Below are 24,305 nucleotides of genomic sequence, written 5' to 3'. Positions count from 1 at the left end.
TATGAGAGAAGGTCTCACTCAAGTTGACTGGAGCAGGTTATTTGAGGGACAAGGAGTGCGATGTTTTTCAAAGTGTACTGAAGAAAGTTCAGAATGTGTACGTCCCCGTTAGAGCGAAGGGCAAAGCAGGCAAACGTAAGGATGCTTGGCTGACGAGGGAAATTGATACGTTTGTCAAAAACAAGAAGGATGCATGGGACAGGCATAGACAGCTGGGATCAAGTGCATCCCTGGCGGAGTTTCGGGAACTAAGGAGTAAACTAAAAAAGGAGAGAAAGGATAGGCGACGTTTCGGGTCGAGACCCTTCTTCAGACTGAGAAGGGTCCCAACCCGAAAAGCCACCTATTCCTTCTCTCCATAGATGCTGCCTCACCCACTGGGTTTCTCCAGCATTTTTGTCTACCTTCGATTTTTCCAGCATCTGCATTTCTTTCTTAAACCACCTTAAAAAAGGAAATTAGAAGGTCATAAAGGGACCAGGAGATAGCGCTGGCATGTAGCATTAAAGACAATCCCAAAAGATTTTATAAATACACTAGACCAAGTGGGACCTGTTGGGTCCCGTTCCCTCAACGCGCGGTTGCGGGGGGAGGGGGGGGCGCCTTTCAGCTCCACACACGCACGCACACACACACACACTAACCACCCCCCCCCACGCACACAGTAACTTGATATTATATTAATATTATTAATTTGCCCCTTTTACCCCATCCCCCCACCCTATCCACTCACGCATAACCCCCAACTGCCCAGGCGCAGCTAGAGAGGGAGGGGTGTAGTGAGGGAGTAGGGTAGAGATTGAGGGGGGCGTGGTATCACAGGGGATGGCTGGTTCACAAACACAATACTCCACCACTCACCCATAGGTCCCAATATTCACCACTCCCTAGAGGGGGGGGGGCAGAGAGGGAGGCACACAGAGAGGGAGTGGGCGCAGAGGGGGGGAGAGAGAGCGGGGGGGGGGAGAGGGGGGAGGGGGGGAGGGCAGAGGGCAGAGGGGGGCGGGGAGAGGGGGGGCAGAGAGGGAGGGGGGCAGAGAGGGGGGGGGGGGGGAGGGGGGAGGGGGGGCAGGGAGGGAGAGGGACAGGGGGAGGAGGGGGAGGGAGGCGACAAAGAGGGAGGGCGCAGAGAGGGAGGAAACAGAGAGGGAGGGGAGCAGAGAGGGAGGGAACTCGGAGAGAGGGGGGTAGAGGCAGCACCTACCCAGGTCGTAGAGCAGCAGCCTCCCCACCAGGCACCGGGCCCAAGCGAGGCTGCAGGTCGGCGTGTACCCGAGCGAGGCCCCTCTTTCCCTCTCCTCCCCATCACCCCCCTCCTCCAGATCGCCAGGTGGGATCGGGATCACCAGCGAGGAAAAAGCATCACGAGTCCCTGCGATCGACAGAGGAATCGCAGGTCTCCATAGACGGCCTCTCCCAGAGGGAGTAATGGCCGCCATGGCCACCTTCCCATCGTGCTTCTCCGCACCCTCACCCACGCCCGCGCGGCGATAACAGCCGCCGCCGCCGCCATCTTCTAGAACTTCAAGGAGCCCAGCGGAACGCTCAGCATGACCTGAGCAGCAGTTTAAAAATGCTAAGTGACAAATTTAAAGAAGTGAAAGTTAAGCCGAGAAGTACAGAAGATAGAACACGGGTGATGTCACTCGAGACTACCTCGTTTATTTTCTAAGTTATTTGAGATTTGTGAACGCTTTCATAAATAACTCGAGAAATAACGCATGAAATTTTCAGATAAGGCGATTTTAAATATGTAAAAATGTTCCCGTTAGCGCGCCGTTTCTTCGAGTAAATGTGATCGCACACAAACAAATAAGTACACACACACACACACACACACACACACACACAGAGGCGGGGGGGGGGGGGGGGGCAGAGGCGGGGGGGCGGGGGGGGGGCAGAGGCAGCGGCGGCTGGGACGGCGGCAGCGGCAACCAGAACTCGGATCTGGGGCGGCGGCAGCGGCGGCCTGGCCCTCGCTGTTTTTATACTCACAGCTCCAGGTAACCCCTCCTCGCTCCAACGGCTCCCCGGGCCTCTTAATTTTATTTAAAAAATTTATTCAACAATTTTTTTGCGCCCCTAAAAAGTTAGCGCCCGGGGCAACCACCCCACTGGCCCCCCCCACGCTACGCCACTGGCCGTATGGTAGGCTGTTCTGGACGGTTAGATCGCATGAGATCCAAGGAGAGATAGCTGAATGGATAGCAAATTAGCTCCATGAAAGGAAGCAGGGGGTGATGGTGGAAGGTTGCTTCTCAGAATGGAGGCATGTTACTAGTGGTGTGCCTCAGGGTTCGGTGCTGGGCCCATTACTGTTTGTCATCAACATCAATGAATTTAGTGGCCTTGCACCCTGCTTGAAATGGTATGAAAATGGATTTGAATTTGGTGGCCTTGCACCCTACTTGAAATGGAATTTCAAGGAATAGCCATGAGTCAACTGCCAGCCCACCAGCTGTGAGTGAGCTGCCAGCAGATTAGGCTTGAGGGACTGAGCTGCCACCCCAAGAACTCATACCAGCGCTCCAAAAAGCCCCCCCCCCAGCAATATTAGAATTGATGGAGAGTTGGAATATTGCGTCGGGGGACCAACCCTCCCGTGTGAACATGGGACCCAACGGGTCCCACTTAGTCTGGTATATTACTAAAACTCTCATCTTGACCACTTCCTGTCTGCGTTGTTATTAAATTTGCGCAAAAACGATCCCCCATAGCGCTACGATTTTTCGCCACCTTACTCACCATTTTCCTCTGCTATGTCAAATAAGTTTTGTTCCGATCGGTGAAATAGTACAAAAGTTATGAAGGTTTTTAAGGTTCCCCCTCCCCCCCACACACCCCCTCCCCTCCACACCCCCCCTCCCTCCCCCACACACACACCCTCACCCACCCATCCCCCTCCCCCACTCAACCCCTCCCCCACACCCCGCCCCCCCCCACACCCTCTCCCCCACACTGCCCCTCCCCCACACACTGCCCCTCCCCCACACACACCCACCCCACCCCCACACCCCCCCCTCCCCCACACACACCCCTCCCCCACACTACCCCTCCCCATCCTCCCCCACACACCCCCTCTCCCTCACAGCCCCACAGCCCCCCCCCCCCCCCAGAATGGTGGAACATTGCTTTGGGGGAATGGGTTGCGTTGGGGGAACAGGTGAGTGGTGGAATATTGCGTTGGGGAATGGGTTACATTGGGGGGGACCAGGCCTCCCGTGTGACTGGGACCCAACGGGTCCCACTTAGTCTAGTGTTATAGTAAAGATATTGTCAAGCTAAAAAGGGTTCAGAAAAGATTTATGAGGAAGTTGCCAGCACTAGAGGGTGTGAACTATAGAGAAAGGTTGAGTAGGCTGGGTCTCTATTCCATGGAGTGCAGGAGGATAAGGGATGATCTTATAGAGGTGTATAAAGTCATGAGAGGAATAGAGTGGGTAGATACAGTCTTTTGCCCAGAGTAGGGGAATCGACGACCAGGGGACATAGGTAAAGGTGAAGGGGAAAAGATTCAATAGGAATCCGAGGGGTAATGTTTTCACCCAAAGGGTGATGGGTGAATGGAACAAGCTGCCAGAGGAGGTAGTTGAGGCTATGACTATTGTCAGGATCGAACCTGAGTCTCTGTCGCTGTAAGGCAGTGCCCCTACCGCTGCTCTACTGAGCTACTCATTCTTAAAGATATGCAATGAAGCAATGGGAACAATAATCCAGTTACCCCCGAGACTGGTTCACCAATCCATATGGTGCATGATCTTGAGCGAACTCACCATATCTATCTTTGCCCCACATCACTCATGGTTCTTGTTTAAAAAAACAATTATTCTCAGTTTTAAATTAATCCATTGACCTAGAATCAAATGACATTTATGGGAGGAAATTTCACAACACAAAATCAAGCTGCCCAGTGTCTGTTGTTTGAGTGAATGCCAAATTTGTTTCCAATATGGTGATTATTTCAGGGCTTTTTTCTAGTCCAACTGATTCCAGCTTTCATATTAGAAAATAAATTAGTCCGTGTGACACGAGAACTCCTCAAAGGTATGCAGAATATTTTGATCTTCGTGCAAGACTGACGTGATATATACATTGTCACACAAAAGTACAAAGATGCAGCTGTTGCCATATGCCAAGCTCACACATCTGTAGAACTATACAGATGTATCTGCTACAATGTTACTTAAAGAAATTGACAATTACATGTAGGTTGTGATCAAATGTTGTTGTGTTATTTCAAAATTCAGCTGAGGTCTGGTATATGGATGTTGGCCAGTATTGCCAATTCTCCACAATAACCAAATAAGGTATCAACATGTGTATACTGAAAAAAACTCTGTTAAACAGTTGGAGTTGCTGGTAAATACACAAAAAAGCTGCAAGTGCTAGAGTAACTCAGCCGGTCAAAGTCAAAGTCAAATTTATTCGTCACATGCACCAACGAAGGTGCAGTGAAATGAATTTGCCAGCAGCGATACATTTAAAAAAAACACACAATACACAATAGAAATCAACACAAACATCCACCACAGAATTCTTCACTGTGCTGGAAGGCAACAAAGTTCAGTCAGTACTTCTCCCCCATTCATCCGTGGTCGGGGCCATGAACCCTCCGTAGTCCCTGCTGCGGACGGCCGGATGTACAGGCCCTCTGGTCGGGATGATCAAAACTCCGACGTCGGGACGGTCGAACACACTCCATGGCTTGGGGCACCCGAATCGGCCACTTTCCTACCAGAGACCGCGGCTTCAGGATGTTATAGATGCAGGCCGGCAGTCGGAGCTCCGCAGACCACAGCCCCATGATGCCAAAGTCACCAGGCCAGCGATCAGAGCACTACTTTCTGACAACCCCCGGCAAGGGCCCAACCCGCTCCGTGATGGAAAAGTCCACACTGCGCCCGCGCGCTCCAATCCAAGCTGTTAGGCCCGCGAGGGAGGAGGAGAAGCGACATGAATAAATAGCCTCTCCGTCGAGGAAGTGACTGAAGAAAGGATTCCCCCATTCCACCCCACACACGACAAACCGAGAGACACTAAAACAAACTAAAAAAAACAAAAAAGTCGAAATAACGAACACACTGCTGGCTGGGCAGCCGACTCGCAGCGCCCCCAACCGACCAGGTAGCATCTCTGGAGAACATGGATAGGTGACTTTTCGGGTCGAGACCCTTCTTCGGAATCTCGATGGGGAACTGGGCCTGGAATCCAGGTGAGTTGATGGTCCCGGCCTGCTGGCGGCTGGGGAGAGGTGAGGATTAGCAGATTCAATGGTTGCGGGACGGAGTGCAGGTAAGAGTCGATGCTGGCGGTGGCGTCGGAGGTTTGGAAGTGGCTAAGGAAGTTGGGCTGGCAGTGGCAGCAGTATGTCTGGCCTGCAAGCGGCATGTGCTGGAGACGGCTGGGGATGGTGGCACTAGCTGGGGTCGCATGGGCCGCAGTCGGTAGGTCGGCCTGTTACAATCAAAATCCATTATAAAAAGGTCCATTAAAATGAGGGTTTACTGTGTTAGATTTTTTAATTTATAGAACATTTTTTATGTTTGTTTATTATATTATCTATTGAGTACTGTGTTTACAAACCTGTTGTGCTCCAAGTAAGAATTTAATTGTTTTCTTTCAGTATATTTGACTATAAAAATACTCTTGACTATTCATTTTATTATAAACGCTCCTATTTCTATCTGCAAGGGTTCAAACTTCCCCTGACAAGTACTATCCTATAACCAGATAAACTCTTGCATTTTGTTCCATGTTACTCACTGTTTATTCTATTTAACCTGACCAATTTATTGGCTACTGCTAAATTCTAAAAAACACTCAATCCTCACCATTACTGCTTTTTCTGGCAATTGTACAAGCCGTTTCCATTCATATAATTCCACCTTAATTTTTTTTCTGTAATCTCTAATTGGATTACTAACATTTAGAAGGATATTGTTCTATTCTTCCTTAGGTCCAAATTGGATTATCTCATATTTCGCCGCTGAATTCCATTTGCCACAGTTTTGCCAATTTGCTTAACCTTGTTACCTTTCTTTGAAACTCTGTACATCTGCCCACAATGGTTATATTGCAGTTTTCTGACAAATTTCACCATGTGTTTCCGTTCCAATTCATTTAAAAATACAGAGAATAGTTGTGGTTCAAACCAGTCACAATAATTAGACAATAGCAGTTACATCCTAGGTGTAAATATTACCAACAATCTGTCTTCTTGCAGTTGTACAGGGTCTTGGTGAGACCACACCTGGAGTATTGCGTACGGTTTTGGTCTCCTAATCTGAGGAAAGACATTCTTGCCATAGAGGGAGTACAGAGAAGGTTCACCAGACTGATTCCTGGGATGTCAGGACTTTCATATGAAGAAAGACTGGATAGACTCGGCTTGTACTCGCTAGAATTTAGAAGATTGAGGGGAGATCTTATAGAAACTTACAAAATTCTTAAGGGGTTGGACAGGCAAGGTTAAGATGAAGAAAGATTGTTCCCGATGTTGGGGAAGTCCAGAACAAGGGGTCACAGTTTAAGGATAAGGGGGAAATCTTTTAGGACTGAGATGAGGAAAAACATTTTCACACAGAGAGTGATGAATCTCTGGAATTCTCTGTCACAGAAGTTAGTTGAGGCCAGTTCATTGGCTATATTTAAGAGGGAGTTAGATGTGGCCCTTGTGGCTAAAGGGATCAAGGGGTATGGAGAGAAGGCAGGTACAGGATACTGAGTTGGATGATCAGCCATGATCATATTGAATGGCGGTGCAGGCTTGAAGGGCCGAATGGCCTACTCCTGCACCTATTTTCTATGTTTCTACCAACCACACCGATTCAATAGCAAAGAAGGCACGCCATCAGTACTTCCTTTGGGGGCTGAGAAATTCAGCATGTCTCCAATGACTATTATAAACTTCTGCAGATGCACCATAGAAATCATATTGTTTGGTTGTAACACTGCTTGATTTGCGAACATCTCTGCCCAAGGCCGCAAGAAATTGCAGGATGTTGTAGATGTAGTGCAGTCTATCACACAGGCCAGACTCCCTACCATTGAGTCCATCTACACTTCATGCTGCCTCAGGAAAGCAGCCAACATAATCAAAGACTTGTCCCACCCTGATCATTCCTTCTCCAAGCTCCCATTGGCAAAGGGTGTAGAAGCTTGAAAGCACATACCTCCAGACTCAGGAACAACATCTTCCCCTTTGTTATCATGCTTCTGAACAGTCCTTCCATAAGTGAGGGTACTGTCCCATTCACTTCTACCCTATTGTTGACATTGGACTTTTTGAAACTGATGCATAACAATGCTGAGAACTATATTCTGCACTCCGTTTCTTCCCCTTTGCTCTACCTATTGTAATCAAATTTGACTTGAATGTATCGATGGATAGTATTATCTGATCTGATTGGATAGCATGCCAAACAAAGCTTTTCACTGTACTTATGTAGATACACGTGACAATAATAAACCTAAACCTACCTGTTTAAGTACTTGCCCATAGAAGAATGTTGGCAAAACGCCTCTTGACTCTGTCAGGTGGGATTGTGGAGAGAAAAAAGCAGAGGATGAGAGCGTCAGGTCCATGACTTGTTTTAGAAAACAGTCACTAAACTCTCAGTCCCAATGACCTTTGACTTTAGCTGTTTGATTTTGATATGATATGCAAGTTTCTTTTCAAATGTGTACATTGTAACAATGTACTTTGCCATCCATTGCCATTTGATTCTATCCCATTCACCAGAATTAGTGACCATTTTGACTTTCTGTAAAGTTTCTTAAACATTGTATGTGACCGGTCGTGGATTATTTTATTGCCAATTTCAACTAATTAAATTGAGTTGAACCTAGCTATTGAAATCATTCATTTTTTATTCTAATTTACCCACATTTTGTCCATATCCCTCTAATCCTTTTCTATCTATGTAACTGTCTGTGTGTCTTTTAAATGCTGTTATGATATCTGCCTCTGGCAGCTCATTCCATATACCTATCACCCTCTGAGTGAAATGTTGCCCATTTGACTGCTATTAAATCTTTCCCCTCTCAACTTAAACCTATACCCTCTAGTTCTTGATGCTCCTCTTTTGGGTAAAACATTCTGTGCATTCACCCTAATTTGAGGAAGGACATTCTTGCTATTCAGGGAGTGCAGTGTAGGTTCATGAGGTTAATTTCCGGGATGGCGGGACTGTCGTATGATAAAAGAATGGAGCGACTGGGCTTGTATTCACTGGAATTTAGAAGGCTGAGAGGTGATCTTATAGAAACATATAAAATTGTGAAGGGATTGGACACGTTCGATGGAGGATACATGTTCCCACCTATTATCAATGTATGTACCCTATCCATTTCCCATATGGTTTTATACACTTTTATGAGATCACCCCATAGCCTCCAAGTTCCTATTGTTCCTGTGTTCTAAGGAATAAAAATCTAACCTGCCTAATCTCTCCCTCTAGCTCAGGTGCTCAAGTCCTAGTAATATCCATCTGAACCTCTGCAATCTTTCCAGCATTATCCTCCCCATAGAAGGATGACCAAAGCTGATCTCAGTCCAGTCACATAAAAGTGAACTGGCAGTTTTAGCTAAGGAATTGGTCAATGTAGTTCAGTCAATGTGATGACATTTAACGAAATCATTCAGAACACACAGAAGAGATAAGTTCCACCAAAAAAGGATAAATTCCAAGGCCAACTTCAATTAATTAAAGATTGTATCAACTTTAAGACAAAACACAGGCCCCATAGCAGAAGTGTCCATGTCACGGGGCTGGAAACTTGAAGTATCCTGAGCTAATTCTGCCACCACCATCATCTATTGCGACAAGTGATGGCTTCCACTGATTGTCGCCGGACGTTTGTGTCATTTTCAGGACGGACGATGACAGCGAGGTCAACATTTGTAACAAGATGGACACGGAAAGAAGAAGACAAAACACATAGAACATAAAGAAAATGCACAGTGACTGCAAAGACTGTTTAACCCAGGGCAAGGGAATCAGAAACTGGAGGGCATAGGTTTAAAGGAAGAGCGGAATGGTTTAATACAAATCTGAGGGGCAACTTTTTCACTCAGAGGATAGTAGATACATGGAATGAGCTGCCAGAGGAGGTAGTTCAAACAGGCACTAAAAAGCATTTAAAAGACACTTGGACATGTACATGAATAGAAAAATGTTTAGAGGTGTAAAGGAATCTAGTCGTCAGCCTTAGTCCTTTAACTAAGTCTTTATTCAAACACTACTCACACACGTTCCAGTACTAACCACAACTGGTCTACACACGTACTGGAACCCAACAGGGAGGGAACATGCAGATACTACAGTTATACTACAAAGTGTGGGAGGGTCAATATGATAATGAGGTAGTTACATATATGGTTGCATGCATAACCATCTACAAGAGGGATAAGAGCTAAACACAGGCAAATTAGAATACCTTCTATGGGGTAAAAAAGATACGAGCTCTTTATAGAAGATCTGGATACATCCCAGAAAATGCTGTAAATTAGGAATTGGAAAAGGAGGAGGAGGAAGCCAGGAAAATTATATTCACAGTGAAGTGGTATTTAGGCGGTTGTTGGAGTTGTGGACTGCCAAATTTATTTGTCCTGAATAGCAATCCCAGGATCTTAAAAGAGGTGATGAGCAATATAGGTGATGTGTTGGTTTTAATTTTCCCCAAATTACCTCAATTCAGTGAAGATTTATTTTGAGTGTGAAAGATTAAAATGTATTTTATAAAGGTGATGGAAAGCAGGAGGCAACGTGCTGAATAGCTTAAGATCTGTGACTGGGAGAGCATCACACGCTATTATTAAAAATGTTATAAAAGGGCACAAGGTCTTGTGAAAGGGAAATCATGTTTGACCAATTTTTTTGAGTTCTTTGAAGAAGTGACATGTGTTGTGGATAAAAGGGAACCAGGGGATGTACTAAGATGTACAAAATGCATTTGATAAGTTGCCACATGAAAGGTTACTGCATAAGATAAAAGCTCTTGGTGTAGGAGGGAACACACTGGGGTGCAGAGAAATTGTATAACAGGAAACAGAAAGTGGGCATAGATTTTCTGGTTGTCAAGATGTAACGTGGGTTTTGCCATTGTAGTTGTTGCTACGTGCTCAACTTGTCACAGTTTATTTAACAGCCTGAATGAAAAGACGGAAGGTTTGGTTGCTAATTTTACTGATGCCACAAAGATAGATAGGAAAGAATGTTGTGGGAGGACTTGAACTGCTGCATGTGAGGAATAATGATACTATCAGGAATAATAAGCCCTGGATAGAGTGGATGTGGAGAGGATGTTTCCACTAGTGGGCAAGTCTAGGACCAGAGGCCGTAGTCTCAGAATAAAAGGACGGTATCTTTAGAAAGGAGATGAGGAGGAATTTATTTAGTCAGAGGATGATGAATCTGTGGAGTTCATTGCCATAGATGGTTGTGGAGGCCGTCAATTTTAAGGTGGAGATTGATAAATTCGTGATTAGTCTGAGTGTCAGGGGCTATGGGGAGAAGGCAGGAGAATGGGGTTGAGATGGAACGATAGAATGGTTGAATGGCAGAGCAGACTTGAATGGGCCAAATGGCCTAATTCTGCTGCTGTAACTTGTGAACTATGATAGATTGAGTAGTAGCAAAGAACTAGCAAGTGGAGTATAATGTGGGAACAAATGAAATGGTCCACTTTAGCAGGAATTTAAATAAAAATAAATGTATTGTCTAAATAGTGAGAGATTGCAGAGCTCCCAGAACCCATGGTGTCGTGGTGCATGATTCAGCAAAAAAAAAAAATTTGTATGCACAGCAAATAATCAGGAAAGCTAACAAAATGTTATTGGTTTTGTGTTTGGCCAGCATAGTGGTGCAGCGGTAGAGTTTCTGCCTTACAGCATCAGAGACCTGAGTTTGATCCTGACTATGCGTGCTGTCTGTATGGCGTTTGTATGTTCTCCCTGTAACCTTGTAGGGTTTTCTCTGGGGGCTCAGATTTCCTCCCACTCTCCAAAGACGTAAATTTTCCCTAGTGTCGGATAGTGCTAGCGTAGTGAAGGATAGTATAGTGCTAGTGGTCGGACTTTGTGAGCCAAAGGGCCTGTTTCCGCGGTGCATCTCTAAAGTCTAAAAACGTATTGTATGCAGGTTGAGTGGTGCCAAACTGGCATCTTCTCACTTCATGTCAACTAGACCAAAGAACTAATATTTAATTTCAGTTTAATTTAGTTTATTGTCACGTGTACCGAGGTACAGTGAAAAGCTTTTGTTGCATGCTAGCTAGTCAGTGGAAAGACAATACATGATTACAATCGAGCCATTCACAGTGTGCAGATACATGAACGAGGGAATGACAATAATAATGTTCAGTGCAAGATAAAGCCAGTAAAGTCCGATCAAATATAGTCCAAGGGTCTCCAATACGGTAAATAGTAGTTCAGGACTGCTCTCTATTTGCGGTAAGGTGGTTCAGTTGCCTGTTATCAGCTGGGAAGAAACTGTCTCTGGATCTGGAGGTAGACAAAAAATGCTGGAGAAACTCAATGGGTGAGGCAGCATCTATGGAGAAAAGGAGTAGGCAATGTTTCGGGTCGAGACCCTTCTTCATATCTGGAGGTGTGCGTTTTCACACTTCTATGTCTTTAGCCTGATGGGAGAGGGGAGAAGACGTAGCCAGGGTGCGACATATCCTTGATAATGTTGGTGGCCTTGCTGAGGCAACATGAGGTATAAATGGAGTCAGTGTAAGTTGGTTTGTGTGATGGTCCACTATTCTCTGCAATTTATTGTGGTCTTGAATGGAGCTATTCCCAGTGCCAAACTTCCTAAGCCTTCCAAGGAAGTAGAAGTGTTGGTGTGCTTTTCAGAAAGGGGATGTCAGGAGATCACGCACCTTTTTCATTGGTGTGTCAGTTGTGGAGAGAGTTAGCAGCTTGAAATTCCTGGGAGTTAACATCTCGGATGAGCAGTCTTGGGACCTGCAAATAGATCGAATCTTGAGGAAGGAGCACATGCATCACTGCTTCCTTGGATATTTAAACAGATAGGGCATGCCACCAAATACACGAACAAACTTCGACTAACAAAAATAGTCATTCCAATGCGCAGGACCAGGCACGGAAATCGCTATCAAAACATGGGGGGGGGGGGGGGGGGCACAATTTCTTGGCAGTCGCGTGCGCGCATGCGCACACAGGCGAGGCTTCGGCCGTGGGCCCTGTGGACGGTAACATCAGGAGCTGACCTGGTTGACGAGCGACTCCAAACTCCAGCAACAGCAGCTTCGTCCGCCCCGAATCGTGGGGCTTGAATCGGCCCGTTCGCGGGGCCTTTCATCGCCCGGCCGGCGGGGGCTTCAACATCGGGAGCCTCGATCGCCTCGATGCAGCAGTTTGATTTTAAGCTCAAAGGCCCCGCGAATGGGCCGATTCAGCCCTTGGAAAGTGTCTGATAAAGTCCAGATTACAAAACATGGGGGGGGCGGGGGGGGGATTGTCCCCCACCTCTCAAAGCATGGGGGGGACGTGCCCCCCCCCCCCCCCCCCCCCCCAGGATTTCCGCCCGTGCTCAGGACCACAAGAGACTGCAGAGAGTGGTGTACTCAGCCCAGTCCATCACAGGCACATCCCACTAGATGCACAATTAGCCATTAGGCACATCAAGTCTACTCCACCATTCAATCAGGGCTGATCTATCTTTTCCTCTCAACTCCGTTCCCCATAACCCCTGACACCCGTACTAATAAAAAAATCTGTCAATCTCTGCCTTAAAAATATCCATTGACTTGGCCTCCACAGCCATCTGTTGCTACTGAAAGCATCTGCATCAGGTGCTGCCTCAAGAAGGTGCCATCCATCATCAAGGATCCCCACTATCTGGACTGTACCATCAGGTGGGAGGTACAGAAGCTTGAAGTCGCACACGACCAGGCTCAGGAACAGCTGCTTTCTCCCAACTTTCTAGTTCTTGAATATACTTGCACAATCCTAATTCTACTCTTGCACTACCTTGGACGTTGTTTTATTATGTTTTTGCACTAATGTCTTTTTATTTTGCAGGTCTTCCTTCTTTCCAAAATTCTACATGCAATTAATGTAGACTTTGTTTTTGTGTGTTTGGCTTTGTCCAAGAGCCTGTGATGCTGCTGCAGGCAAGATTTTCATTGTCTGTACCGCACCCTATTTGTGAATATGACAATAAACTAGACTTGACGTGATTATCAAGAGTTTGTTAACAAAAGGAGCTCAGGTGTGGAGAATTGAAAAAAGTGAAAGGGCAACAGGAGTATAGAAAATGCCGGGGGTGCTTAGCAAACGTTTGGAGGAAGGCAAAGAGAGTGTATGAACAGAGGGATCATGGATTCCAAGTCCAATACTCCCAGAAGTAGAAACACAAGTACATTTAGTCGTTAAGGAGGCATATGGTATGCTTGCCTTCATTGGTTGGGGCATTGAGTATAACAGTCTGTCTGTCCTTTCTTCTGTTTTTGTTATTTTAAGTACTTGTTAAAGAGCATGTAGCGTTCCTTGGTTTGTTTTATGTGAGAGGGTGGGGCTGGGGGAAAATTTCTTCAATCTCTTACCTCGGTGGAGATGCAAATTTTTTTCCGTATTGTATCTCCGTCCCCAGTCAATGAATGAATGAATGAATTAATTAATGAAGTAATGAATTAATAGTTTATTTTGGTCATTCATTAAAAAGAACAAAACTTTACAATCTGTGTGAATATGAACCAACACTGTATCCGTTCCACATAATCAATGACCGAAAAAGGAATAGGCTGAAGCCACAAAGCCTATTTTTGCCTATCCTATCCAAATCATAAGATAACCCAGAATATCAGCATTACAAAGGAAAGAAAAAGAAATAAAATTTACTCTAAATTGTAATCCTTACTTATTTTACATTTTAATCAATTTACATTATAATCCTTCATTATTTTACATTTTAAGGCTTTTTTGAAACTCAACAGCGAGCCTAACATAGTGGAGTGGCCCGGCCTTTCCTGGAGACTGACCCGGCGCGGGCGTGGACTTGCCATCGTGGAGCTTGCGATCTCTTTGTTGGGATCGACTGTGGAGAGCTCCAACCGCGGGCCTGTGGACTTTAACATAGTGGAGCCCGCGGTTCTTGGATAGAGACCGATTCAGGAGCTCCAAGCTGAGGAGAGTTTCAACTGTCCCAACGCAGGAGTTTCGATCACCTGAAAGAGAGGCCTTCGGATCACCGGCTGCGGGAGCTTTGATCACCCCGACTGCAGATGGTTCGACAGCCCCGAGAATAAATAGGGTTAAGATTGGACTTTATTATCTTCCATCCCAGTGAGGAATTTGGGGAGCCGCTGTGGGGGATGTTTATGTTAACTTTTATTTTATGTGGTTATGTGTCTTGTTGCTTTTTGCTTATCCTTCTAACTGTCACTGTATGTCGTGGTTGTCCCTTGAGGGCGGAGCACCAAGGCAAATTCCTTGTATGTGAATACTTGGCCAATAAACCTGTTCATTCATTCATTGACCTTAAAACCTTGAGGATTCAGGAGGTCATGCTGCAGCTTTATAGGATTTTGGTGAGGCTGCATTTGGAGTATTGCTAGCAGTTCTGGTCGCCCTATTACAGGAAGCATGTGGCGGCTTTGGAGAGGGTGCAGAGGAGGTTTACCAGAATAGTACTTGGATTATGGATATTAGCTACAAGGAGAGGTTGGACAGACTTGGATTGTTTTCTCAGGAACGCTGAAGCATGAGGGGCGACTTCAAGTTCAAGTTCAAGAAGAGAGTTTATGGTCATGTGTCCCTGATAGGACAATGAAATTCTTGTTTTGCTTCAGCACAACAGAACATAGTAGGCATTGACTACAACACAGATCAGTGTGTCCATATACCATTATATAAATATATACACACATGAATAAATAAACTGATAAAGTGCAAATAACAGATAATGGGCTATTAATGTTCAGAGTTTTGTCCGAGCCAGGTTTAATAGCCTGATGGCTGTGGGGAAGTAGCTATTCCTGAACCTGGTCATTGCAGTCTTCAGGCTCCTGTACTTTCTACCTGAAGGTAGCAGGGAGATGAGTGTGTGGCCAGGATGGTGTGGGTCCTTGATGATACTGCCAGCCTTTTTGAGGCAGCGACTGCGATAAATCCCCTCGATGGAAGGGAGGTCAGAGCCGATGATGGACTGGGCAGTATTTACTACTTTTTGTACTCTTTTCCTCTCCAGGGCGTTCAAGTTGCCGAACCAAGCTACGATGCAACTGGTCAGCATGCTCTCTACTGTGCACCTGTAGAAGTTAGAGAGAGTCATCCTTGACAAACCGACTCTCAGTGTTCTCGGACCAGGAAAGATCTTCAGAGATGTGCACGCCCAGGAATTTGAAGCTCTTGACCCCTTCAACCATTTTTGATAGAAACAGGACTGTGGGTCCCCATCCTACTCCTTCCAAAGTCCACAATCAGTTCCTTGGTTTTGCTGGTGTTGAGGGCCAGGTTATTGTGCTGGCACCATTTGGACAGTTGCTCGATCTCTCTTCTATACTCGGACTCATCCCCATCAGTAATACTTGACAGAAGTATATCAAATTATTAGACTAAGTGGGACCCGTTGGGTCCCAGCATCACACAGGAGGGCTAGTCACCAATGCAATATTCCGCCTCTCCATCAATTCCAATATTGCTCGCCAGTGGGGGGGGGGGGCTGTTTGTTGCGCTAGTATGGGTGTTGCGGGCCGAAGGTACTGGTTTCCAGAGGGCTAGTATAGACATTGTGGGCTAAATGGATTCTTGGGCTGGCATCCAACTGTTGCAATGATTTTAAAAGCCAAGGCAAACAATTGGGCTGCAGCCACCTGACAACCAAAATTCATTTTGTGAACACAAACTTGTTAAAAAGGCGAAGCAAACAATTTGGCTGCAGCCACCTGGCAACCAAAATTCATTTTATGAACACAAACTTTAAAAAAAGGTAAGGCAAACAATTGGGCTGCAGCCACTTTACAGCCACATCGAGCGGACTCACCGTGGAGTAGATGTGCGTTCAGTGTTATTCGCAGCTCAGGGAGCCGTGACCCTCTCGCTTCCTGGGTCTGACAGAGACTGAGTGAGGCACTACACTTCCGGGTTTTATAGTCCCTCCCCCTACCGCCAGCGGGGGCAGCAGCGAGAATGGGGAATCTTTAAAAAATGTTAATATCTCTCTGATTTTTCATCGATGGGAAAAATCCTGTGGTCCAGGAAAGCGGAGGGAGTCCCAAAGCGAGGTGGCCAAAAATGACGACCGTAGATGGCGGCGTTCTCTCGGATATCGCACCACAGTGGGCCAAAAGCGGTCAAGATCAGACTTTTAGTAATATAGATGAGAGACATAGCTAGGGTAGACATTCAGAATCTTTCCCCCACAATGGATATATAGAACACTTGAGGGAATAGCTTTAACGTGAGAGGGGCAATTATGTTTTACACATATGATAGTGAGTGTCTGGAATGTGCTGCTCTAGTGGTGGAAGAGGCAAACCATCGACCAGTGGCACTAACGTCCGTGGTGATGAAGTGATTTGAGAGGTTGGTTATGGTTCACATCAACTCCGACCTCAACAAGAACCTCGACCCACTACAGTTCGCCTACAATAGGTCAACGAAGGATGTGATCTCACTGGCTCTCCCCTCCGCACTGAAGCACTTGGACAACAAAAACACTTGCGTCAGGCTCCTGGGCGTAGGGGAAAGGTTAGGGCAGAGGATGTTCTGGTTGGGTTGCTCCTGGGCCTGGCCAAGCTGGCCATCCGCGAGACACAGCACCAGGTGAAAGAGGGCTCTGCCCGAGCCGGCTGCCTGCTCCTTTTCCAAGGTTACATCCGTGCCCGGGTGGTGTTAGAGAGGGACTACGCGCTGGCCATGGGCACCCTGGGGGATTTCCGGGACCGCTGGGCATGATGGGGGGTTGAATGCATCCTTGACAAGGAGTGTAAGATAGTTGTATAATAGTTTATCGTTTGTCGTGGATAATGGTGGTGGGTTCTGTTTTGTTTTTTACTGGACTGCATATATTATTTTAATATTTTAATAAATATTTTTGATTTAAAAAAAAGCTGGTTACCAAGCTCATGGAACTGGGTCTCTGCACATCCCTCTGCAATTGGAACCTCGACTTCCTCATCCACAGATCAGCCTGTTCGAATTGACAGAAATACTCCTACCTCATTAACAATCAGTAATGGAGCACCTCAAGGCTCAGCCCCCTGCTCTACTCACTCTATACTCATGACTGTATAACCGGTCACAGTGCGAACTCCATCGTCAAGTTCACCAACTACACCGCCGTTGTTGGACAAATTACAGACGGTGATGATGAGTCAGAGTACAGAAGTGAGATTGACCAATTGACCAAATGGTGCCAGCACAACAACCTGGCTCTCAACACCAGCAAAACCAATGAACTGATTGTGGCGTTTGGAAGAGGAAGGATGAGGACCCACAATCCTGTTTATATCAACAGGATGATGGGAAAGAGAATCAAAAATGTCATATTCAAAGATCTTTCCTGGACCCAGCACAATGATGCAATTATAAATAAAGCACATCAACGCCTCTACTTCCTGAGAAGATTACGGAGATTTGGTATGTCAGAGAGAATTATTTTGAATTTCTACAGGTGTACAGTAGAGAGCACATTGGCTGGTTGCATCATGGCCTGGTTCAGCAACTTGAACGCCCGGGAGCGGAAAAAGCAGCAAAAAGTTGTGAACACAGCTCAGTTCATCACACAAACCAACCTCCCTGCTAGTGACTCCATTTATACCTCACGCTGCCTCAGCAAGGCCAGCAGCATAATCAAGGACAAGTCACACCCTGGCCACTCCCCCTTCTCCCCTCTCCCATCAGGCAAAAGGTATAGACGTGTGAAAATGTACACCACCAGATTCGGGGACAGTTTCTACCCAGCTTTTATCAGGCAACTGAATCATCCTACCACAACCAACTGCTGAACTACTATCTACCTTTGGTGGCACTCGGACTATCCTTGATTCGACTTTGCTGACTTTACCTTGCACTAAACGTTATTCCCTTATCATGTATCTATACTCTGTAAATGGCTTGATTGCAATCATGTATTGACTTTCTGCTGACTGGACAGCACGCAACAAAAACATTTCACTCGACCTCAGTGCACGTGACAATAAACTGTTGGACCCCTGAAGACCAAAAAAGGTGAATTTATTATGGGGAACAAGGAAATGGCAGATGAGTTGAACAGGTACTTTGGATCTGTCTTCACTAAGGAGGACACAAACAATCTTCATGATATAGGAGTGGCCAGAGGATCTGGGATGACAGAGGAACTGAAGGAAATCCACATTAGGCAGGAAATGGTGTTGGATAGACTGATGGGACTGAAGGCTGATAAATCCCCAGGCCTGATGTCAATTATAAAAGATGAGATAGCCGCACATTTGGATAGCAGTAACAGGATCGGTCCAAGTCAGCATGGATTTACGAAGGGGAAATCATGCTTGACTAATCTTCTGGAATTTTTTGAAGATGTAACTAGGGAAATGGACAAGGGAGAGCCAGTGGATGTAGTGTACCTGGACTTTCAGAAAGCATTTGATAAGGGCCCACATAGGAGATTAGTGGGCACAATTAGGGCAAATGGTATTGGGGGTAGAGTGCTGACATGGATAGAGAATTGGTTGGCAGACAGGAAACAAAGAGTAGGGATTAACGGGTCCCTTTCAGAATGGCAGGCAGTGACTAGTGGGGTACCACAAGGCACGGTGCTGGGACCACAGCTATTTACAATATACTTCAATGATTTGGATGAAGGGATTCAAAGTAACATTAGCAAATTTTCAGATGACACAAAGCTGGGTGGCAGTGTGAACTGTGAGGAGGATGCTATAAGAATACAGGGTGACTTGGACAGGTTGGGGGAGTGGGCAGATGCATGGCAGATAAAGTTTAATGCGGATAAATGTGAGGTTATCCACATTGGTAGCAAAAACAGGAATGCTGATTACTATCTAAATGGCGTCAAGTTGGGAAAGGGGGAAGTACAATGGGATTTGGTGGTCCTTGTACATCAGACCATGAAAATAAGCATGCAGGTACAGCAGGCAGTGATGAAAGCGAATGGCATGTTGGCCTTTATAACTCGAGGAATCGAATATATGAGCAAAGAGGTCCTTCTGCAGTGTACAGAGCCCTAGTGAGACCACACCTGGAGTATTGCATACAGTTTTGGTCCCCTAATTTGAGGTAGGACATTCTTGCTATTGAGGGAGTGCAGCATAGGTTTACAAGGTTAAATCCTGGGATGGCAGGACTGTCATATGCTGAGAGAATGGAGCAGCTGGGCTTGTACACTCTGGAGTTTAGATGGATGAGAGGAGATCTCATTGAAACATATAAGATGGTTAAGGGCTTGGACATGCTAGAGGCAGGAAACATGTTCTCGATGTTGGGGGAGTCCAGAACCAGGGGCCACAGTTTAAGAATAAAGAGTAAACCATTTAGAACGGAGACGAGGAAACACTTTTTCTCACAGAGAGTGGTGAGTCTGTGGAATTCTCTGCCACAGAGGGCGGTGGAGGCAGGTTCTCTGGATGTTTTCAAGAGGGAGCTAGATAGGGCTCTTAAAAATAGCAGAGTCAGGGGATATGGGGAGAAGGCAGGGACGGGGTACTGATTGGGGATGATCAGCCATGATCACATTGAATGGCGGTGCTAGCTCGAAAGGCCAAATGGCTTCCTTCTGCACATATTGTCTATTGTGTAAACTAAACTGAACTGAACTGCACGTTTGGTTGGATAAAACCCCATGGCCAGACTATATCTATTCCCTGATACTAAGGAAAACAAGGGAGAAGATTGCTGGGACTGACGGAAATTCTTGCATCATCTTGAGCCATGGATGAGGCATCAGAAGACTGGACGTTGACTAATGTTGTCCCTTGTTCAAAATGGGCAGGAGGAATTAGCCTGGAAACTGTAGGCAGGTGAGCCTGACATCGTTATATAGCATGGAAACAGGCCCTTTGGCTGAGGAAACGCATAATGTACTAAATAGCCTAAATAATTACTTTCTGCCTAATATTTTTACAGCAAAATTCCAAACAGTGATGGATGTGCAATATGTCGTAGGAGAGTCTAGGACCAGAGGGCATAGCCTCAGAATAAACGATGGGGAGCAATTTCAGAGGGTGGTGAATCTGTGGAACTCATTGCCACAGATGGTTGTGGAGGCCAAATCAATGGATATTTTTAAGGCGCAGATTTACAGATTCTTGATTAGTCAGGGTGTCAGGGGTTATGGGGAGAAGGCACGAGAATAGAGTTGAGAGGGAAAGACACATCAGCCATGATTGAATGGCGGAGTAGACGTTGTCATATAGTCATAGAGCGTGGAAACAGGCCCTTCAACCCAACTTGCCCACACCGACCAACATGTCCCATCTACACTAGTCCCACCTGCCTTGTTTGGCCCATATTCCTCTAAACATGTCCCATCCATGTACCTGTCTAATTGTTTCTTAAATGGTGCAATAGTCCCCCAACCTCAACTACCTCCCTGGCAGCTTGTTCCATACACCCACCACCTTATGTGTAAAAAAGTTAATCCTCAGATTCCTATTAAATCTTTCACCCTCAACCTATGTCCTCTGGTTGTCAATTCTCCTACTCTGGGCAAGAGACTCTACCTCTACCTCTACCTGATCTATTCCTGTCATGATTATATACACCTCCATAACATCATCTCTCATCCTCCTGCGCTGCAAAGAACAGTCCCAGCCTGCTCAATCACCCCCTTTCTCTCAGACCTTCCAGTTCTGACAACCTCCTCTTGAATCTTCTCTACATCATTTCCAAGTTACAACATATTTCCTATAACTTGGTGTCTCGAACTGAACACAACACAATAAATGCGGCCTCGCCAACATCTTATACAACTGCAACATGACCCAATTATACTCGAGACTTATAAAGGCCAATGTGCCAACAACGTGTTTAACCACTTACTTGATCGACGAATGCCCTAATTCTGCTGCTATAATTTGTGAATTTATGAAGTGTGCCGTGCAGATGAGCGCTAGTTTCGCCGACCTACTGTCCTGACTACCATATATGGATGAGGATTCCGGCTGGCTGGGTTCCGCGGGATGCCACTGGCGGTGGCGGTGAACGCACCCGTCGGTCTGTGTAATGTAATGTGATAGACGGGCAAGCGGTCGGGGAGGGTGCACTGGCCGCGCCGGGGCCGGGCTGGGGACTGCAGCCGGGGAGAACGAGGCATTGCCCCCGCTCCATCCCTGGGGCGTTGGGCTGAGGTCCAGGGCGGCGGTGGGGAAGGGGGGGGGGACTCTCGGATCCGACCAAGTGGGCTGGGTGCTGAACACCAGCGACTGAGGCCCACACTCAGACTTTGCTCCCTTATCTGTACATTCTCACTGTATCCTTAAACGGCGGGTGTTGGCGTTTCAGAGCAAGATCGACTTCCTCATGCAATTCTAATTTGTTTGAGGAACATCGTAAAACATCAGGTGAGTGCATGATCTACGCAGAGAATGTCACATTGCCCAGACGCCGGCTTGTTTACAAAGCTGAGAACGAGCAGACATTGTTCCCTCCAGCTCAAGCGGGTCCCTGCTTCTGCAACATGTTACCAGCCATCTGGATGCTGTGCTGAAGTTGGAACTCATTTATTTTATTTTTAAAGACATACCAGAAGGTTATATAAGCTCCGTCTGGATGGAAATCGAAAGCATTTCTTTGTATTAACTGATTGTCACCCAACTTCCTGGTTTCGATTTGTCTTTTGCCTCGTGGAATAAACGAGCTGTTGTGATCTGAGTTCTGATCTTCTTTTAAAGGAAGACATACACAAAGTGCTGGAGTGACTCAGGCAGGCCAGGCAGCATCTCTGGAGAAAAGGGATAGGTGAGATTTCGGGTCGAGACCACGTTGAAGGGAGCCAGGGTGTGTTTCAGGTCAGTTGTGGAAAATCGGGTGGTCTAATGTAGCAACCTTGAATAATGAAAATATATTATGATTTCAGAAAGAGGACATTGTTGAAGCATTTCTGTGAGATTCTCAAGAGACAGAGTGCTTCACCATAGTGGTTGCCGCTGTGCCAACTGTTGGACAGAGTTTGCTCTTTGTACCCCCGGTCAGAGGGCAGACAGGTCCTGGGTAAACTGTGAGCGAGTCCAGGGCCAGAGGGCACAGCCTCAGAATAAAAGTAGGTACCTTTAGAAAGGTGATGAGGAGGAATTTCTTCAGCCAGAAGGCCGTGAATCTGTGGAATTCATTGCAGCAGACAAAGGTGGAGCACATGCCATTGGGCATTTTTAAAGCGATGATTGGCAGGTTCTTGATAAGTAAGGGCATCAAAGGTTATGGGGAAAAGGTAGGGAAATGGCGTTGAGAGGGAAAAATAATCAGTCACGATTGAATGCGCAGAGCAGACTCGATGGGCCGAATGGCTTAATTCAACTCCTACATCTTATGATCTTATGACCTGGGCCAATGTATGTCTTATTCATGGCAAGTCAGATCACATGCAGTTCATGCAAGAAATGGCATTCCTGACAGCATTAACTGCTAGGTTAATTTTTGCATTGACAGGATCCCACCTCAAGTGAGCAGCCTTTTCAGAATCCAAACCAGTTACTTTAGCCGTTATAAATGGACAATCACAGTTTAACTTTGCATAGGAATGTCACATCTGAAGATGAACTAAAAATTCCCTGTGTCTTTTACTCTGTCACATAAGTTTGCTCAACTGCTATGCTCTGTGAAATCCAACTCCCGGAGTAACTTTCTAACCTATATAGACAGGGAACTGAGAATTGTCAGCATTGCAGAGATTTGCAGAGCAACTCAGAATATCCAAAAATATGGAGATGAGATTTCTTACGATTTTCTAACTATTTTAACTCCTCTTCCCATTCCCACACCAACCTTTCTGTCCTTGCCCACATCCATTGCCAGAGTGAAGCTGCACACAAATTGGAAGAACAGCACCTCCTCGTATTCCGCTTGAGTAGCTTGCACCACCCAACGGTTTGAACACTGAATTCTCAAATTTCAAGTAACACCCCTACAAAAACCACCCCCCTATCATTTACCCAGCCCCAGCTTGCCGTGCACTTCAACCATTTCCCACCCTCATTATACTCCTCTTTTCCTCTCTTCTGTACCCTCATCTTCCTCAGTTTCCCATTAAACTTGCTAACCCTCTCTCTAAACCTAACCCCCGCCTGTTTTAGACACCACCAGAAACATAGAAACATAGAAAATAGGTGCAGGAGTAGGCCATTCGGCCCTTCGAGCCTGCACCGCCATTCAATATGATCACGGCTGATCATCCAACTCAGTATCCTGTACCTACCTTCTCTCCATACCCCCTGATCCCTTTAGCCACAAGGACCACATCTAACTCCCTCTTAAATATAGTCAATGAACTGGCCTCCACTACCTTCTGCAGGAGAGAATTCCAGAGATTCACCACTCTCTGTGTGAAAAATGTTTTCCTCATCTCGGTCCTAAAAGATTTCCCCCTTATACTTAAACTGTGACCCCTTGTTCTGGACTTTCCCAACATCGGGAACAATCTTCCTGCATCTAGCCTGTCCAACCCCTTAAGAATTTTGTAAGTTTCTATAAGATCCCCCCCCTCAATCTTCTAAATTCTAGCGAGTACAAGCCGAGTCTATCCAGTCTTTCTTCATATGAAAGTCCCGACATCCCAGGAATCAGTCTGGTGAACCTTGGTCTGGTGAAAGATTATTACTTTGTCCTGTCTATGACCCTCACTTTGCACAGCTCTTTTAAGTTCTTCCCTTGCCTCCTGCATTCCAAGGAGAAAGAAATCCAGCCTGCCCAGTCACTTCGCATGACTTAGGGGTAACATGAGGGGGAACTTCTTTACTCAGAGAGTGGTGGCTGTGTGGAATGAGCTTCCAGTGGAGGTGGTGGAGGCAGGTTCGATTTTATAATTTAAAAATAAATTGGATAGTTATATGGATGGGAAAGGAATGGAGGGTTATTGTCTGAGTGCAGGTAGATGGGACTAGGGGAGAATAAGTGTTCGGCACGGACTATAAGTGCCAAGATGGCCTGTTTCCATGCTGTAATTGTTATATGGTTATATGAATGCGCCACCTTTGGCAACATTTTGATTAATCTCATGTGCACTTCCCAGTGTAATTGCATCCTCCCCAAACAGTATTCCCACTGCAACCTCATCAGTGATTTATAAAGTTATCTCCTAATCTCCTCAGTCTGATGGGGTTAATTAAGGACTTCCTAATTA

General features: G+C 46.1%; 2 protein-coding genes across 3 annotated transcripts in view; one reads left to right on the top strand and one right to left on the bottom strand.

Annotated features, from left to right (window-relative positions):
- LOC129703520 (receptor-type tyrosine-protein phosphatase alpha-like) overlaps positions 1–24,305 on the bottom strand; it is a 240,343-nt gene that overhangs the window by 192,445 nt on the left and 23,593 nt on the right. The gene's annotated exons all lie outside the window — the stretch shown is intronic.
- Positions 21,175–24,305, top strand: part of mavs (mitochondrial antiviral signaling protein) — a 35,084-nt gene continuing 31,953 nt past the window's right edge. Inside the window, exons 1-2 of one of the 2 annotated variants that reach the window (XM_055645979.1) lie at positions 21,233–21,531; positions 21,862–21,978. The gene's annotated coding sequence lies outside the window, so the exon portion shown is untranslated. Of the gene's footprint in view, positions 21,532–21,861; positions 21,979–24,305 lie in introns of both variants that reach the window. The other variant, XM_055645892.1, reaches the window with a different exon arrangement.

This window comes from Leucoraja erinacea, chromosome 1, assembly GCF_028641065.1.
Source record: "Leucoraja erinacea ecotype New England chromosome 1, Leri_hhj_1, whole genome shotgun sequence".
In the NCBI taxonomy this organism is placed as follows: Eukaryota; Metazoa; Chordata; class Chondrichthyes; order Rajiformes; family Rajidae; genus Leucoraja; species Leucoraja erinaceus.
The sequence above is the reverse complement of the archived record's forward strand: the minus strand, read 5'-3'. Positions and strand labels throughout refer to the sequence as shown.